We start from the raw sequence: 14,312 nt of genomic DNA, 5'->3' as shown, positions 1-14,312 counted from the left end.
AAACCAACATGCTCACTTCTAACCCGCAACCCACTCCTATGGTTTCCTCCCTTCGCCTTCAACAATCCTACTCCTCATCTGACGTCTTCTCTGATCCTACTCTGTACAGATCCGTTGTGGGAGCGTTGCAGTATCTTCTTGTCACTCGCCCAGAGTTATCATACTCTGTCAACAAAGTTGCTCACTTCATGCATGATCCTCATGTTCATCACTAGAACGCCGTCAAACACATCCTTCGATATCTTGCAGGCACCCTTGATCATGGCATCATGCTTCACCCTCATTCCTCCTCGTCTATCCTGGCTTTCTCAGACGCTGATTGGGCTGCTGATGTTGATGACCGTAAATCCACAACCGGCTACTGTGTCTACCTTGGTTCCAATCTCGTTTCATGGTCCACTCACAAGCAAAAAACTGTGTCCCGTAGCAGCACTGAGGCTGAGTATCGTGCCATCGCTGCTGTTATGACTGAAATTCTTTGGCTTTGATCTCTTCTTTGTGAGTTACACATTCCCACCTCTACTCCGCAAATCTACTCTGACAATCTTGGTGCAGTTCTTCTTAGTGCTAATCCAGTTATGCACTCCAAATCAAAACACTTTGAACTTGATTTGCATTTTGTTAGAGATCATATCCAACAACAACATGTTCAACTCCTTCACATCCCAGCTTGCTATCAAGTTGCAGATCCCTTTACAAAACCCATCTTTGGCTCTCGATTTCCACAGCTCAGAAATAAACTCACTGTGACCAATAAGCCACCATGAGTTTATGGGGGGGTGTTAGGCATTCTGGTGTAACAGCCTCACTTGCGGTTAGCTCTTATCTGCATATATATATCTTGATAGTTACTTTGCAATATATAGTGATATCTTTTAATAATAATTCTTTAGTTTCACATCTCTCTCTCATGGCCCACTGCTCACTCTAACAAATAGAGCAGTTTATTTTAATCGAATTTTTTGCACACCCTTAGTAATACATTACGAAATATGCACATAGACTGTATTTTGAGATCCATAAATGTATGTCGATGTCGGAATGTGTATTTTTGCAATATATTTTTGGAATGTGTCAAAATGTATTAATACATTTTGGAATGCATATTTTATAGTGTATTTTTGAATCTGAAAATGTATTCCAAAAATGTACATTCTAAAATGTATTTCCAAAGATAGAAATATATTTTCTAAAATGTATATTTATGAAGGATAAAATTAGAAATTCAATTTTTATGAAAGTGATATATATATATATATATATATATATATATATATATATATATATATATATATATATATGGGTGTAGAATGCAATGGTCTAAGGTTGGTTTTGGGTGATATTTTCAATCCAAAAATAAAAATAATATGTTGAATTCAACTCATCGTTTAGCTTCAAAAATTGATGACAATTACATCTAAATATTGTTGTATTCTGTTGATATGGACAACTTACTGTCCACCACAAAAATGACGTTCTGGTATGAATTGTCATCGTTTTCTAGTCCGAATTGACAACGATTGTGATGTGAACCATTATTGTATCACGTTTGTTCTATTTTTTTCTCTTTATTCACGTGTATTCATTTAACCTCCAACCAGATTCAAGAATATCGTATAAAAACATATAAATGCTTATAAAACAATAACAAAATTAACAATGTCACAAGAAATTTGTAGTTTAGAATAAATAAAGTAATTGACACTGAATTTAATATAAATTAAAAGAAATTCTACAATACAGAAAAAGTTTTGTAATTCAAAGTAATTTCAGAAATAAAAAAATATAAATTCAAAAATTGATAAACATAAAATGTAGAAGAACAATTAAATATATAAGATCAAATATAAATGTAGTACAAAACTAAAGAATGAGAAATGTAAATGTAAATAGATAATTACGAAAGATAAAAAAAGAGAGAATATGTAAATAGATACACTAGTACACTACACATGTTTGAAGGTACACATATAATCTTTTTAGAAATGACACGTTCAACATATCACTCTAATCCTTGTATGTCTTCACATAATGTTTTTATAGTACTAATTGAATAAATTCTCTCTCCAAATATTTGATAAATAATGTTTATCAAAGTTTATACAAGTTTATACGTTGTTTTTTAAACTTTGAACTTTCAGAAATAATGAATAAATATGAAACATTTTAGAGATGTTTAAACCCTTTAAGTGAAAATATGATGTCAATATAATTTTCAAAAAGGAACAAAACATTACATATAACCCAAATATGTTTAGGTTTTTGCAAAACTTGTCTTTACCTTTTCACATAAGGCAGACAATCTGATGTGAGTTGATTTTAGATGATTCCGTTTTAGGTATGACACTTTACTTAGGATTAAGATTTTATCAATTATATGCTGAGAACCCAAAGAAGATCTCCACTGGACACAAACTTAACCAAGTGGTAAAGTAGGTGTGAAGGTTCACTCATAGAGGGCAAAGGAAAAATACAAGTATATGGTGATTGATGATGAAGGGCGGAAATTAAATGAACATGGAAGAAAACATAAAAACATGATGGAAACCGAATTGACAACGGAAGAAAATAAGAACATAAGGACACAAAGATAAATGGAGTAATGGAAAAAATGAAAGAGATGAAGGAAGGAAAAAGCTTATGTGGTGGAAGAGAAGGTGGTCACGCCACTTGGAGTGTGGTTTTCCTCCAAGATAAGTGTTGATGGATGCCACTTGAGAGCTCTCCAATCACTCAATATGAGACCTAATGCTAAGAGGAAACAAGCCTCACAAACACCTCACACAATTTGTGCAAAGTAACTTTTCTATTCAAATTCAACATGTAAAATACAATGAAGTAGACATCCTATTTATAGGTGAAGGAGCCTAGGAGAACAAGTATGAAGGGTAGGATGGGAAATGAGCAAAAGGGGCAGCCTAGGTCTTTGACTTAAGTCAAAATCGCACATAAAGCTCATTCTTCTAGAAACTAGGTCAAAAACCCTAATTCTAGGTGCCTTGTCTTGAAAAAGTGGGCTTGGATCAAGTCCATTTCGCTATGAACACTCCTACTTATGATAAAGGCACCTATTCTATCCTATCTTACTATTTGGACCCCTCAAGTGAGCCCAATTTATTTACAACTTGTTTTATTCTTTAAGAAGACCAGCAGGAAGAACATTAGATGCTCTGGTTTGTGTCCATTTCTTCCTTTGGTGAGGTCTTCACTTAATTGTTGAGATGACTTCTCACAGTGAGCATCCTTGGTCATCTCTTAGTTGGCTTGGTTTGCATCACAATCGATCATCAATAGTTCTAACTAAGCATTAACCAAAAACCAAAGTAACAATGAATTTAAAGAACATCCAACGGCTAGTCCAAACAACAACTCAAGAATCCAACAATGGATTTAGGCAAACACATTTTTGCTAAACCACAATTAGGGAGGTTGATAAATTATCTTGATATCATTTTTATTATATAAATACTTGATCTAATAATTTCTCTCAACCAAAATTTATGAATCTTTCATTACTTTTAAATCTAGTCAATTCATATAAACTTGATTAATTTATAACTTACTAATTTATCTATTTCTTGTAAATAGTTGCAACCATATGTTGAACAAGAGCTTTGATGACTCCAAATCTCCATGGATTGCTTGAAGGCTGGTTGTAGCTTAGTTGTGTGAGTTTTGGGGTAGTTTTGAATTTGTTAATTCACTCTTAGTTAGAATCCAAAACTGGTTTAATTCAAATCCTTTTGAAAAGATTGTTTTATGAAGAAGCAGAAAAATAACCAGTTGTTTTATGGTTTCAATCGGTTGCTTCATACTTAGGATTTTTGAAACTGGTTTTAGCAGGTTTGAATTTGGTTGACTTTGCTGTCAAACCAATTCAATCGGTTATTTCGACAAAACAACTAATTGTTTTTTGAATTGTCTTAACAAAATTTTGTTAAGTTAGTTAAATCTGCTTTAAATGATTTGGAACTGATTTGGCTTTTACAATAAATGTTTTCAACAGCTTCTTGGAGTATAAATTGTTTTTACGCTCCTATCATTAACACTTACAAGATCAGTTTGGGAAATCAAGTTTGCTCTAAGATTGCTTAAGGCATTGGATATTTTTTTCTAAGAGTGAAGTAAGACTTGCTGTGTAATTTGATTTGATTTTGTACCAGGTGTGATCAATCATATTTCTTTCTTCATTTTTGTAATTTTGTAAGTTCTTGAGGGGATCAAGATCACTTCTTTGGTGGTTGTGTGTTTGTAATCTGATTTTTGATTACTTAGTGGATACCCAGAGGTTTATGGGAACTGGATGTAGCTCTTGGTGTAAGAGTGAACTAGTATAAAACTGTTTGTGTGATTCTTTCTCTCCCTAAACTCTTTTATATCTGTTTTAGTTGTTTTTATTCACTGCTGATAAAAACAACCGGTTGAATTTCTAGTATTCAACTAAAGCTATTTTATAACTTGTGTTCTCTCATTCCTTTGGCTGTGATTCTTTTTTGACTTTCTTCATACCTTCAAACTTTGCGTAAAACGTTTAAAAACAATTCACCCTCCGTCTTGTTTAAGGCCTTCAATTCTAACATCATGCACTACATTATTCCAAAAAGAACATTTTACTCAGTTATTTATGATTATTTTATCAATATAGTTTTCTCACACTTACACTACTATAAAAAGGTGTATAGATGACAATTTTAAAATGACTTTCAAACAGCTATATATAGAGTTATTGATTAAATTATTAAATTTAAACGATGATTTAACCAGTCATCTATATAATAGAAACTGTCATTGTTATGGTTTTACATTTATAATGTTTTCAGTCAAACCATTGTCCTAAATATTAATTAGACAAAAAAAAATGTACAAAATATACGGCAATGGGGTTAAAACTGTTGTATGTTGATCCACATAGAAAATGATTGTGGTAGTAATTGTTGTCTATATTAAACATAGAGGACAATTTTGGTTTGAACAATTTTCTATGTTGTATTTTTTTTTAAGTTTAGTTCGTTTTGGTTTGGACTTTGCGTTTTTAACTTTAAAATAACCATGCACTCAATAAATATGCATTACTTTTATCCACTATCAATACGATATTGATATAATTTATTTGGAGGCAAATTAGGAATAAATAATTTACACTTTATTGAAAATTAGAACATCAATTTTTATATAGTTTTTCTAAATGATTAAAATTACAATCATTTTGGGACAAACAAAAGTATCAGTTTTTTAATTTTCAATTTTAGACTGAAGGGATTAATATATTGCATTTTAAGGATTTAATTATTTATTTTATTTTCTTACTTTGAAGAGCCAACTTAAGAATGATATATATACACTTTCTTGTATTCAAATGATGTTTTACCCTTAATGAAATAGTTTTTCTAAATTGCCAACATGTCATTTGTCTACAATGACTGTTACCATTTTTCTTTTTAGATATGAAATTCATGTGATTAATATGGCTTTTTAAGCAAAATAGTGCAATTTTGTTTTGACTTCATGTAAATGACCAAATTTAAAAAAAATTACAAATATGAGTAAGTTGTGCCTAATGACACAATTTCATTATAAATATGTCATGCTACCTTCTTTGATACTTTTTAGTGAAGTTGTTTTTGACCTCTGGGACTTTATGTTGAGGATGAAGTCCTATGGGTCAATAATATCTTTGATGACTTTAGTTTAACACTTTTTTCTTTTTCATTTACATTAAAGTGGTGCAGAGGTGTCACAATTTCTGTTTAACATGTTTTTTTTTTCTTTTATTTACAAGGGACAAGATTTTTTTTATTATAAATATATGGTTTGTCCATATATTAAGAGGAGAGAGGGTTTGAAAATGGGGCAAGGGGGTTTACCCTTCGCATGATAGAAATGAATTACAGAAGATGCAATTTTACAATGTCTAGGATTTTGAAACCATTTTTTTAGTGCACGTTTTTACCTTTTTCCCTTCTGTATATGTCTTTTTTTATAAGGATAACATTATTATCTCATTTAATTATATTTCTTATTCTAAATAAAAAAAAAAGCTTTGAGGGTTATATTGCATATCAAACATGTGTCCAACCTAGCATTTCCGACACATGAGAAAGAGAAAGAGAGTATTGGACTTTGGAAAAAAGAAAGTGGGATTGGTTGATATTTCAAAACACCCCAGTAAATAAAAAAACATGTTAAAGTGAAGTCGTGTATCACCCGCACACTTCATTAAAAAATTGGTTAAACGAAAGTCGTGTCACCTCCGTACGATTTCAATGTAAATAAAAAAAATGTTAAATTAAAGTCATGTTTTCTCCTTTACAACTTTAGTGTAACTAAAATAAAATTAATTGAGGATATTCAAAGTCATGATTAATTCACACGACCTTGACTACACAATAAAAAAATATTTTCATTAACTTACATCTACAAATGCATTTACATATAAATAAAAATTAATAATTAGAAATTATTTTCTTACCGGAAGTTCTACATTAGGTTTCACAAGGGGTCTAGGTCAGACTATAAATATTTAAAAGGTTTATGCCACATTAATTATCTCATCCATTTGCAAAGGAACTGCAACATCATTAATGCAAACTTTCTCAATCTTGAACTTGACCATATAAAGAGGGAGAAGCCACATTATGTAACATAGTGACCTCATAAGGTCATCAATCGAGAAATATAATTGTCATCCACATATGAATCACATTGGCTTATGGAGCCAATGTCATCCCTGTTGGGTTTAATAGTGCCAAAGTTCAAGAGGGGGGGTGAATTGACCTTTTAAAATTTTCTCGCAGAAACAATGTTTAACCTAGTTTTACAGAAAATAAATCGATTTATGTGAAAATGAACAGATTTATTTCAGCACTGTTTTTGTTTGAAACGCTTTTAATACAGCAAGGTTAATCACAAGACTATGCAGATAGGTTTTCCAGATGCTCACACACAGATATCAGATTGAAAAACAGTGAAACACCAAAACAGCAAACTTCAGTTTCAAGCAAGTGATTAAGGTTCAATTGATAGCATGCTAGTTAATTGAGTGACCTTTGCAAACAACCTGTTCCAGTGGCTTTTAACAGACTATGAGTGTTCTTCTTGATATTAAGCAATTTTCCAGAAATTAAGAACAATGAATCACAGAACAGCAAGCTTCAACTTTAAGCAATTGTTTAAGGTTCAATTAATAGCATTGACAGTTTCTTGTGCAACCTATCACAGACAATCTGTTCCAATGGCTTTTAGCAGATTATATATGTTCTTATGAGATTTAAACAACTTTTTCAGAAATCAAGAACAGAATGCACAATGCCCAGAAAGAACAGATTTATTTTCAATTGAACCGATTTATTTCTTTGCTGTTTTATCAATTATGCAGAAACGAAATTGCAGAGAGTGAGAGAGAATGTACACAAGCAATTATACTGGTTCACTCAACTGAGCTACATCCAGTCTTCACCAACAACAGGTGGAAATCACTAACACACAGTACAACCAAGTACAATTCCCACTGTTCTTGAAACCTACAAGAACTTAGGTACTCTTGCTGAAAAAACCTATTTCAGCATACACACACACCCACTCTTCAAGAACACCTATCAAAAAGAGTGTTCAACCAAACTATTACAAGAAAGAGATGTGAAACGACTACACCTTATTGAGGATACACAGATCTGCCTTAGACCAGTAGGCAAGATTGCTAGAACAGTAGCTGCACCTCACACCAAGCTTTTGAACCAAACCAAGAACAAGCACTTTGTGATTTTCGAAATCTTTGAAGAACAAATGCTAATCCTTTGTAAACATTTAACTCTCTGCTGTCAAAACTTGTTTTTGCAAATGTATGAATTGTTATTAAGCTCAGAAACAAGTTTGCATTTTATAGAAAGCCAGCTTATAACAGAATTTTGAAAAACAGTTAAAGTTGTTATAAAATGAACAGATTGAAAGTAAAATGAACAAATTTATTTTCAAAAGCAGTTAGAGAATTTGTTAAGTGAGGAGACTTAGTCAACCATTCTGGTGCTGAGATAAAACTGAAAAACGTTTAAGCTTGACATGGCACCAGAGACAAAAAGAATCTATTCATTTACAGATGAACAGATTTATTTTTCAAAACGAAAACAGAGAAAGTTTAACAATTTAAAACTCAGTCGTTTTGAAAAGAAGAAGACTTAGTCAAAATACCTGATGCACAAAATCTAATTTTTACAAGACTTAGCCAAAGCATCAGTGAAAAAAATGAATCTGTTTATTTAGAAAAGAACAGATTTATTTTTATGCAGTAAACGTGTTTTTGTGTAAAACATGTGAAAAACAGTTTAAGAAAACTTATGCTTGTTCTTATCACATGGCCAGTGGTTATGAGGTGAGTTACTCAGCAAAAAGCCCACTCTTAGACAACCTCTAAGCACTAACTAAGACAAACTTAAAGCAAAGCAAAAAGACAAATGAAATGTACATGAGTCTTCATCAAACACACATAAGTCTTCATCAAACACAATCTTAAAGGGGCAACAACCATCTTCAACAATCCCCTCTTGGATTATCAGTTGCACAACTTCTCTTTGTGCTAACGCTAATTGTGGGAGGGACAAAGGTCTTTTGTGCAGAAGTTGTCTTATGAAAGACTTAAGGTCTCTAGGTGTTCCTTAAACTCTTGCCTCAACTTTTGAGTAACCTCCTTTGTTACCCCTGCTCAATCTACTACATCAATTGCAAAATAGCTTCTTGGCTAGATGCCTTAGAGGAGTACTCGTGTAACGATGTTCCAAAGAATTGTGGGATGTCTACCCTTGATCCTGCAACATACACACCACCAAGGTGCTCAATCTAGGAAGTAAGTTGTAAATAACTAGTAAATTGGTGATTTAAACCAAACTACATATTGTGATTTGTACTCAAATTATCAAATGAATTTCTTTCATTTATAGTTAAACTAACTTTTTAGAATTTGATCATCTAAAATTCATCATTTTTTTTATCGACATACCATTCAAAAATCGTCCTTGTTTAATTTATTTCACCATTTTTAGCAATGCTTCGAATTAAAACCGTTGTCAAAACTTTGACTTATTCACCACTCTATCACCACGTCTTTTTTTACGGAAAATAGCCAAAAAATGTCGTTATTAATAGTCGTTGTTTGCTAATTTTGCACTAGTGTATGAGATAAACTAGTATAAAAATCATAGCATAAATCTTCTTTCTTCATCTTTATTCATTTCATATTATCTTATTGCACTAACTAAAAGAATGAGAGTTTTACGAACCAAGTGTTGAAGAGGCATTCCTGTGCAATGTTATAAGTCCTTTGTACCCGAGTAATTGAAAAGCTAAGATGTTGTCTCTCATGACATAATGATAATACCTCACATACCTTCATCTTTGTATAATGATTTCTGTAGCATGTTGATTAATCTCGGAAGCGAGGAAGAGCATACATGGAAAGTCTCCACACCCATCCTGGTGACACTACGATGATCTTAACGAGTATTTCTGGTTGGTTTTCTTTAGAATCTTATTATTGAAATACACTTGGTATTTGAGCTCTTATTAAATAGTGAAGTTAGTAACTCCCTTGCATGTTGTAGCACAGGACAAAAACTTTGTGGATCAAAACCTCAAATGCATTTGTAAGACACGAAAGAAGAAAACAAAAATATAACAAATATTAAGTACCTGAGTTTGGTACTTGTCGATCTTGCTCATATACCCACCGATACCCATATTTCTTCACATACACCTTAACATATTGGGGTTCTCCCTTCTCGAATTCGCTTTTGTCCATCATCAATTTTGTAAACTCCACACTAATAACACCATTATAAGATGTGTACCATCTGCAATCATAACGTCGTTCACCAAACTCTTGATGAGATAAATAAAATAGCCACATTTGATCTAAATGGTCAATGACTAGATCGCTTCTTAAATCGATTGGAGGAATTCTAGCACTACGATCTATGGATCTATAACCAGTCATGTCCTTTTCAATGTCCATGTGAAATATTGCACAACACATAACACCAATCCAATTGTTGTCATGCATAACAGGAGAGGTATCAATCCTTATTGAATTGTCCATGCTGACATATTGATTGTTGAACCACCTCGGTATTTCACTTCCCGGGATAACACATGCAATATTTGGACGTAATTTGAGACTACATGTGTTTCCTAAGCACCTCGCCTCGTAAGACTAAAGAGGTATGCGTTAGTAGCTGTTTTGTAAAAAAAATGATTCAAAAAAGGGAAGAGGAAGGAAAGAGGATGCACACCTGAAAAATTTGTATCATCCACGAAAAAATCATGCTACAACAGTGTTCCCTTTCAACTAATTCTTTACAGTTATAAAGGATTAGTCCTACCAGATCTTCATGTGTCAAATATGGTAGTGGAAGCTTGCAAGTTTCTGAGGGCAAGTCGGTTTGCGAAGGGAGAACAGGAAAGTGTTTGAATCGCTTGCAATGTTGTAAGTTTAAATGATATAGTCTGAAAAGGTTATTGAGGTTCGGAAGTGTGGTAAAATTGTTTCCCTCCAAATTTAGGTGTTCTAGGAAACTCAACTGTCCAATGGCATCAAGGATTCGAACTAAGTTACAAAAGCTTAGATCGAGTTCACGCAAACAAGTGAGAGAAGAAGGGAGAGTAGGAAATGAGGGAAACAAATAGCTGACTGAGTCTCTTTGTGCTCTAGAATACAACATTTTTAAAAAAAAATAGGATGTTGATTGGGAAAGAATATGAGCTTCAACTAAACAAAGTTTTGAACATCCAGATATTCAAGAGAATTCAGGCCCAGTATGGTATTGGGTAAGCTTACTAGGTTTTTGCAGTTTCCCAAATTCAAAAAGGCAAGCTTTTTTAAAAGACCGATCGATGGATTGATTTTTGGGAGTTTTATACATCCTTTAAGTTCTATCTTTTCAAGATTTAGGGCCTCTCTAACATCCGGCATCTCAACTAAATCTTTGGAGTAAGAGAGATCCAAAAGCTTCAAATTGTGCAATGGCTACAGTGATTAGCAAATAGAAGACAAAATTAATAATTAAATTTGGATTTTCTTTAATTATTTAAAGAAAAAAGGAGATTAAAAGACAATGTTTTTGATTTAATTGATTTATTTAAAAAAAATAAAAAATTAATATACACTACCTTTGTGCCTTCCCACAGTCGTTTAATACTGCTCCAAACAAGGTATAACTCAACTAGTTTTTCTGGCTGAAAACTTTGAGGCAAACATTTAAAAGGATATTCCCTCCAATTAAGATATGCTAGTTCATTCGAAAGATGATTGAGAGTGCCTGAAAATTTCACATCTTCAAGTTTAAGCAACTTAAGGTGTCTAATTTTTGATAGACCATCTGCCCTCACTGTTCCCAAAAGCGAATCACATTCAATATATATGACTTCAAGATTTTCAGATGCCTACAACATTATGGAGAAAGAATAACATTGTTAAACTTTTCGAAGTGTTTTCATATTCTAGAAAAAATGGCAATGTAAGATTTATACTCAATCAATTACTTTTACCTCATTGTCTAACATAGATTTCTCGAAATCTTTGCAATCCCACAACCTACTCCACTTTAGAGGCTCCTTGGGTGATTTTTCTCTAACAATACTTTGTCCCAAATCCATCAACATCTTGTGCATATAAATATCCCCATGCTCACATGTTATTAGAGATTTCTCAATCAGAGCTGGTATGCCATTTTCATAATCAAATCCACGGATGCTTAAAATTTCATTATAATAGAGGTGATTATGAAGGAAACATGCAATATCAAGAAATATTTCTTTTTCTTCTTCTTCCAACTGATCAAAACTTATACGTAAAACATTCATGATATTTCTATCTTTATTATATCTTAGCTTACCCAATGCACTTCTCCATTGTGACACATTTCGACCAAACAAAGAAGATCCAATACTTCAATTCCCAAGGGATGACCTTGAGCATGTGAAAGTACCTCACGTGCCAACTCTTCATAATCATCCAATATATAATTAACTTTAAAAGCATTTATACAAAACAACTGCAGAGCATTTTCCCAACTCAACAACTGGACTTGATAAACATCATCCACTCCATGTGTCTTCAATATATGTTCATTCCTTGAAATTATAATGATTCTACTCCCTCCACCTACACATCTACGTATATCTCTTTTCCCTGTGAATAACTTAAGTTGTTCAACTTGATCAACATTGTCATGAACTAGAAGTGTTCGTGCATTGTGCAGCCTAGTCCACACCAAATATGTTCCATCAATAACATTACAAATTTCAAGATTTTTCTTATTTAGAGACTGGGAAATTAGCTGCTTTTGTACACCCAATGAACTAGAATCTCGATAAATTTTGCTCACATCATCAATAAAACTACAAAAATCATATTGATGATAGATTCTTTCATATAAAGCCCGAGCAAGAGTGGTCTTTCCTATGCCACCCATCCCACTAATTCCGACAACTCGAACATCATTAACCAAATCTAAACGTAGAAGATTTTTTAATTCTTGAACCCGAAACTCTATCCCAACCATTTCATCCTTCGGAAGTCTTGACATTTTGGGACCCAAAATATTTATTATGGTTTGAACAATTTCTCCAATTTGTTCACACTGTGACCTGAAAATTTAACATTTACAGGAAAAAACAACAACGTAAAAATTTTAACTTTGAAAATATTATTTTCATTAAACAGCTATACATTGGGACTCAATTTGCATTTGTTTTCCACTTTTTCCTAAATTCCTAATATCTCTTATTTGTAGTTTAGAAAGGAGTAAATAAACTTACGGGTATATAAGTGCATAATAAATATATAACAGTGATGAATCTTGAAACGAGAAAGGAGAAACGATTACTCACTTATTTCGGATATCCCAGCCAGCGATATTGGCCACTTGTGTGAGAACCTCTCTCCATCTCTGAACTTCCTCCATCTTCACTGCATCTTTTCTGAATCTCTTTTCGTGGTCTGCAAATGCTTTCTCATAAGATCCACTCTGTTTGCGCACCACCGAAGGATCAACATCATAAAAAATAGGTATAATAACAGGTCTTGGTGAAGTTTCAACGCAGTTACGTATCTCCGCCAGTTCACGCAAGCACCAAGTGGAGGAAGCATAGTTCTCAGAGAAGACAACAATGAAAAGTCGAGAGGCTTGAATGGCTTGCAGCAGCTCGGGTGCAATGGATTCACCCTTTTTGAGATCTTCATCGTCTTTGAACACATTGATGCCTTTTGTACAGAGATGACCAAAGAGAAAGCCAGTGAAACTGTTGCGCGTGTCTTCACCGCGAAAGCTGACAAATACGTCGTAGATGTGAGTTGCATGAGATGAAGAAGAGGTGTGTTGGAGGATGGCATTAGAAGCCATTAAGAGAATGCAAAAGTTGTTGAGAGAGAGAAAAGTATTATGAGAAAGAATGGGTGTGAAAGTGGAGAGCAAACACTGAATAATAAATAGAAATCAAAAAGTGAAAGAAGTTATTGTGATGATTTATGTATGGTTGGGGAAATAGCTTTTTGCTACGAAGGTTATTTATTATCACGTAGGCGCGTTTCATTTTCCCACCCTCTTTGTATAAAGTCATATCAATTATGACACCGAATTTAATATAAATTTATAAAAAAAATAAAAAAAAATACAGAAAAAGTTTTGTAAATCAAAGTAAATGCAACTCATCACAACATTTTCCCACCCTCTTTGTATAAAGTCATTTTCAAAGGTAGAATATACATAGAACCGAGCTTGAAAATTAAGTTGAAAATGTTGTTATAAAAACCATTCAGTCTTCAAACTTTCGGCGGCTAACAAAATAGAAGAAGATTTAATCTTAATAAAAAGATTATAAAGTTTTTTTTCTTTTTAGTCTTGTAAACATTGTATATATAGAGTAGTGAAAAAATTTTAAGTCTTATATTTTGAATCAAAGTAATAATGTAAATAGAAAAAAAAATATAAAATAGTAAAAAAAATGTGCAAATAGAAATATATGCCCTCTCCTTCTTCAATTTTCTTCTTCTTCTAAATTTCGTGTTCTTCATATTTTTCTTGATTATCTGAATTCAGTTTTGGTATTTCTTTTAGTACAATTTCAAATCACCATGTGGATGTGGATGTGAAATTGAGCAGTTGAGAATTTTGTTGCTGGAATTGGTAAAATTTACGGATCCTGCTGCTTGAATTTTTGAACAACAAATAGAGATGAAGATTGAATCAAAATCGATTCATATTAGAGCAATTGGTGCATGTTAACGTTTTGAGAAATTAATTTCCGTGAGTTTGTAAACGTCAATT

At 32.8% G+C, this 14,312-nt stretch overlaps 1 pseudogene; it reads right to left on the bottom strand.

Moving 5' to 3' along the window:
- Window positions 1–8,381: 8,381 nt before the first annotated feature.
- On the bottom strand, window positions 8,382–13,433 carry LOC137819544 (disease resistance protein RUN1-like; annotated as a pseudogene).
- Window positions 13,434–14,312: the final 879 nt, after the last annotated feature.

The sequence above is a fragment of the Phaseolus vulgaris genome, chromosome 10 (assembly GCF_000499845.2).
Source record: "Phaseolus vulgaris cultivar G19833 chromosome 10, P. vulgaris v2.0, whole genome shotgun sequence".
In the NCBI taxonomy this organism is placed as follows: domain Eukaryota; kingdom Viridiplantae; phylum Streptophyta; class Magnoliopsida; order Fabales; family Fabaceae; genus Phaseolus; species Phaseolus vulgaris.
This window is presented reverse-complemented; position numbering and strand designations above follow the sequence as displayed.